Source organism: Sciurus carolinensis, unplaced genomic scaffold (genome assembly GCF_902686445.1).
Source record: "Sciurus carolinensis unplaced genomic scaffold, mSciCar1.2, whole genome shotgun sequence".
Taxonomy (NCBI): domain Eukaryota; kingdom Metazoa; phylum Chordata; class Mammalia; order Rodentia; family Sciuridae; genus Sciurus; species Sciurus carolinensis.
In genome coordinates, this window is record NW_025920511.1 from 55,576 (window position 1) to 61,066 (window position 5,491).

The 5,491-nt window shown below is 38.1% G+C and overlaps 1 pseudogene; it reads left to right on the plus strand.

Moving 5' to 3' along the window:
• Positions 1 to 2,649: 2,649 nt before the first annotated feature.
• On the plus strand, positions 2,650 to 3,224 carry LOC124975803 (PRELI domain containing protein 3B-like; annotated as a pseudogene).
• The last annotated feature ends 2,267 nt before the right edge of the window (positions 3,225 to 5,491 follow it).

Here is a 5,491-nt window from a genome sequence, read left to right on the forward strand (position 1 = left end):
AGGTATCTGAGAATAATTTAAAGACTAAAATGGTCTTCCCTGTTATTCCCTTTCAACCTGTCCTTCACCTTGAAATAACTCCACGGTGAGAGGATGAGCCTATTGGTGACAGGCCTGCATCATAATGTCTCTTTTTACATAAAATTCCTAGTCTTCCTGTTGGGGCTTATGCCATGTGGACTCGCCAAGATGGTGCCTGGCAGTCAGCCAGAAACTGTTTTGATCACATTGGCGGTATACGTGCACAGGTGTTCCCAAGTGCTCCTGCTCGCACCTGCTCATGATTGGACAGCTGGCTCCTCACCTAATCGCAACTGGCATGGCCCTGCCCTCCGCCTCTTGGATGGAATATAAGCGGGCGGTGGGCGGGGGCATGAGAGAAAGAGCAGCAGATAGCAGAAAGAAGCAGAGAAGCCATTAGCAGAAAGGAAGAAGAAGAAGCAGCAAGCAGATAGAAGCAGTGAGTAGGGGCAGCAGTAGAAGGCAGATCGCAAAGCGGAGAACTGAGAACACATCTTTAGGTTGCAGATCACAGATCGCAGTACGTGAGACACATCACTAAAGCACCTCAGATAGATGCACCCTTAGTTCACAGGATGCAGGACGCACCTTTAAGAAGAAACAGCAGAACTAGAAGACATGGATCTCTGAAAGTGTAGTCTCTCTCTCTTAAGCAAAGCCTCTCTCTCTCTCTCCTCTCAAAGCTAGTAAACCTCATTTCCTCTATCCTCTATAAACTAGTGAATAAACAAGGAAGCAAAAAACAGTGCACTAAAGAGAAAGATAAAAGAAGTAGCTCAGTTTCCAGTCCACAACCCATAAAGACCTGCACAAATTGTTGCTGCAGGCGGTGACAAATATTCACGGATTTGGTGCCGCAAAGAGCCAGTGACATCTTCCTGTCTGTCTGTAGCCCCTAAGTAGGAGGCAAAGAGTTTAAATGGCTTTATTTGTGACTGAAGCACGTGTGAGCCTCCGCTTTTGCCAAATTTACCCCAACATTTGGTACAAGCATATGTGTCTGCTTCCCATAACATCTCACAGAATGGTACCATCTGATTCTGGAATCCAGTACAGAAGTTACCCTCAACACCCCTGCTTGTCCATCCCCCTATTGAGCTGAGGTTCTTTCTCTGTTCCTCTGTACAGTTTTGATAGGTAAATTTTTAAAATGGTTATGATTCAGATATGAGATGTCTCCCAAAAGGTCATGTGGGAGACAATGCAAGAGGTGAAATGATTGGGATATGAGAATCTTACCCAAAGAGTTAATCCTCTTGAATAAAACAACTGGGTTTTGTTTATGAACTCTTCTTTTCTATTCTCTCATAATGTAGGGAACATTAAAAAATGTGCCATAGGGAGATCTACCAGCATTCTCCCTGTGCATGTGTATAGACATTTTCATTCTTTGCTATCAGACTGCATTTTTGTGAATCACTTTTCTCCATGGCAATTCTCAATGAGCTAACTGCTTCTCTGGTGTTCTCTCACTGCTCCCTGCAGATAAGCATTATAGCACTAATTATCCTGTTCTGTTGATGTAATTCTCAGTTTGCTTATATACTCTGCAAGACTGTGGCTTCCTAGGGAGTATAGAGTAAGTCATTCTTCTGTATGAGTTCATTGCTGAGTGAAATATATAAGTGCTGTCTGTTTAGCTAAATATTTTCCAAGGATAAGATCAAAAATGTTAGATTGGGACCACAGTGCTGGACAGTAGAATAATGAGTTTCAGATATTATCAGATTCAGTTGTACCAAAAGTATAAAATGTTCAAGTATTCCACATAAATAAGAAGAGGGAGAAAAATAAAGACAGAAACAGAAAACCTGCTTTTTAGCTAGTCTACAAGGAAGTAACTTTGATAGTTTCCATCATATTATTTTTACATAAAATACTTTTATTTTCAATATGCAATAAAGCTATTTCAGGATCTGCTAATTTACAGCAAGCAACTGTATACAGATAAAAAAGATAACAACTTGTTACCGATCAGCATACAGCATTCAAAGCAAACAGGCATGAGAAAATGCATATTTTGGCAGCATTGAAACCATATGAACAATATATTGCAGGGCAGGGGGAGGGATGGTGGGAAAAACTGCATATGAAACATCAGAGTTCCCCAATGCTTTAAATGTAGTGCATTACAGCAAGAATGGTTAAGAATAGAAAAACAGATCTATATACCTACCTAATACAAAGTTTGCTGTTAGGTCTTTCAGTGGTAAACCAGTTGAGTATCTTCTGTAATTATTGTGTAATGACAACTTACTGAACTCAGCCTTAAAACTCCCTAGATATAAATAATGAATAATTTGATACTTTTTCTTTTATAATAAATTATGCTTACAAGTTTTATTACAAGCATATACAGTACTGAACAATGTTAAATTTTTTTGTATTTAGAAACATAAAACTATAGTTAATAAAGTATTAAATATTTATATAAACACAACATATTAGGAAACCTTTAACTAGGAAAATACAAACATTTAAGGCATCTCACTTTGGGATATTCTCTCTTGGGGCATGATGGCTTCTGCACACTATATGGCCCACTGGGTGCAGGTTGGGTGGGACAGTGCCTGGGTGACTCACTGTCCCCCAGTATAGGTGGTAAAGGGCTTGGACTGTCTGCACCAGGAAGCTCTGGACTTTGGATCATGTCTTCAACCACCCATAGAAAACAATTATAACAGCTGCAATGCAGAAATATCCAAACCCTATGAACTTCAATGTAGTTGGAGTTGATATGCTGGACAGACATATACATCCCTCTGGAAAGCTGTGCAGCCACAGACTTCTCAGCATACAGTGGGGAATTCCTTCCTTCCCTGAAGTCTCTTATTGGTGCAGCAAGAATCAAAACAACTGCAAGAATATTCTGTAGTTGATTCTGTAGAGAAAACAATGGAACTTAAAACTACCAATATTCCTTTACAAATAGTTCAGGGGATGAGAGACTTACATAAAAATTACATCCTTAATACACAGAAAAGACAATTCTAATTCAGGAAGACATCATCTCTGTGCAGGGAGTCAGCCTTAGCAATTACCTGGAAGGGATGATGGCAAGCATGATATCTTCCAATGCTGGTAAAGTCTAAGAGGCAATGGAATGGGTAATACATAAATTAAATGCTGAGATCAAAAAGTTGACAACTTTGGCAATAGGAAGCATAAGAATACTGATGGTGGTGGCATTTGTAGAGAAATAAAAAAGTCAGTATGTTTCAGGTCCCTTGGTCTCTCCAAGCAGACAATGTATTTATTTGTCATTAAAAACTACAACTATATTTTAGGTAGAATTTTAAACATAATCTGGAGTAAGACTATAAGACTTTATATCCAAATAAAGATACAAGGCTTCTAAAATCAAAAGAATCATCTGAGGTTAGTGAGCTTGAAATGACTAATTTCTAAAATTCTACTATTTATCTAAAAGTTTAAAAATCTTTTTAAAGAGTACTTGGGAAAATTGGTATTGACATTGAGTCTCCTTAAAATATAATTTTAACAATTCTCATATTTTGGAACTGTACCTGACTGTGGACCAACCTCAGAACCAAGCAAGATCAGTCCTTCCTCCATTCTTGCCCCCCTCCCTAACCCTAACTCTAACCCTAACACTAATCCCTCCCACTCCCCATTATGTGTCATCATCCACTTATTAGTGATATCATTCATCCTTTGTTTTTTTGAGATTGGCTTATCTCACTTAGTATAATATTCTCCAGTTTCATCCATTTGCCTGCAAATGCCATAATTTTATCATTCTTTATGGCTGAGTAATATTCCATTGTATATATACATACCACGTTTTCTTTATCCATTTGTCAATTGAAGGACATCTAGGTTGGTTCCACAATCTGGCTATTGTGAACTGAGCAGCTATGAACATTGATGTGGCTGTGTCTATGTAATATGTTGATTTTAAGTCCTTTGGGTATAGGCCAAGGAGTGGGATAGCTGGGTCAAATGGTGGTTCCATTCCAAGTTTTCTAAAGTGTCTCCACACTGCTTTCCAGAGTGGCTGCACTAATTTGCAGCCCCACCAGCAATGTAAGAGTGTACCTTTCTCCCCACATCCTCGCCAACACCTGTTGTTGCATGTATTCTTCGTAATCGCCATTCTAATTGGGGTGAGATGGAATCTTAGGGTGGTTTTGATTTACATTTCTCTTATTACTAGAGATGTTGAACATTTTTCCATATGTTTGTTGATTGCTTGTAGATCTTCTTCTGTGAAGTGTCTTTTCATTTCCTTAGCCCATTTGTGGATTGGATTATTTGTACTCTTGGTGTAGAGTTTTTTGAGTTCTTCATAGATTCTGGAGATTAGTGCTCTATCTGAAGGATGATTAGCAAAGATTTTATCCCACTCTGTAGGCTCTTTCTTCGCATTGCTGATAGTTTTCTTTGCTGAGAGAAAGCTTTTTAGTTTGAATCTATCACAGTTATTAATTCTTGCTTTTATTTCTTGTGCTATGGGTGTCCTGTTGAGGAAGTCTGGTCCTAAGATGACGTGTTGAAGCTCTGGACCTACTTTTTCTTCTATAAGATGCAAGGTCTCTGGTCTGATTCCGAGATCCATAATCCATTTTGAGATTAGTTTCTTGCATGGTGAGAGATATGGGTTTAGTTTCATTCTGTTGAATATGGATTTCCAATTCTCCCAGCACCTTTTGTTGAAGAGGCTATCTTTTCTCCATTGCATATTTTTGGCCCTTTGTCTAGTATGAGAAAATTGTATTTATTTGGGTTTGTGTCCATGTCCTCTATTCTGTACCATTGATCCACCTTTCTATTTTGGTACCAATACCATGCCATTTTTGTTACTATTGCTTTGTAGTAGAGTTGAAGATCTGGTATTGCAATACCCCCTGCTTCACTCTTTCTGCCAAGGATTGCTTTAGCTATTCTGGGGTTTTTATTCTTCCAGATGAATTTCATAATTGCTTGTTCTATTTCTGTAAGGTACATCATTGGGATTTTAATTGAAATTGCATTGAATCTTATAGCACTTTTGGTAGTGTGGCCATTTTGACAATATTGTTTCTTCCTATCCAAGAACATGGGAGCTCTTTCCATCTTCTAAGGTTTTCTTTAATTTCTTTCTTTAGTGTTCTGTAGTTCTCATTGTAGAGTTCTTTCACCTCTTTTGTGAGATTGATTCCAAAGTATTTTATTTTTTTGAAGCTATTGTGAAAGGGGTAGTTTTCCTAATTTCTCTTTCTGAAGATTCATCGCTTATGTGTAAAAATGCCTTAGATTTATGTGCATTGATCTTATATCCCGCTACTTTACTGAATTCACTTATGAGATCTAAAAGTTTTCTGGTGGAAGTTTCTGGTTCCTCTAAGTATACAATCATATCATCAGCAAATAGGGATAGTTTGAGTTCTTCTTTTCTTATTCATATCCCTTTAATTTCTTTGGTCTGTCTAATTGCTCTGGCTAGAGTTTCAAGGATGATATTGAACAG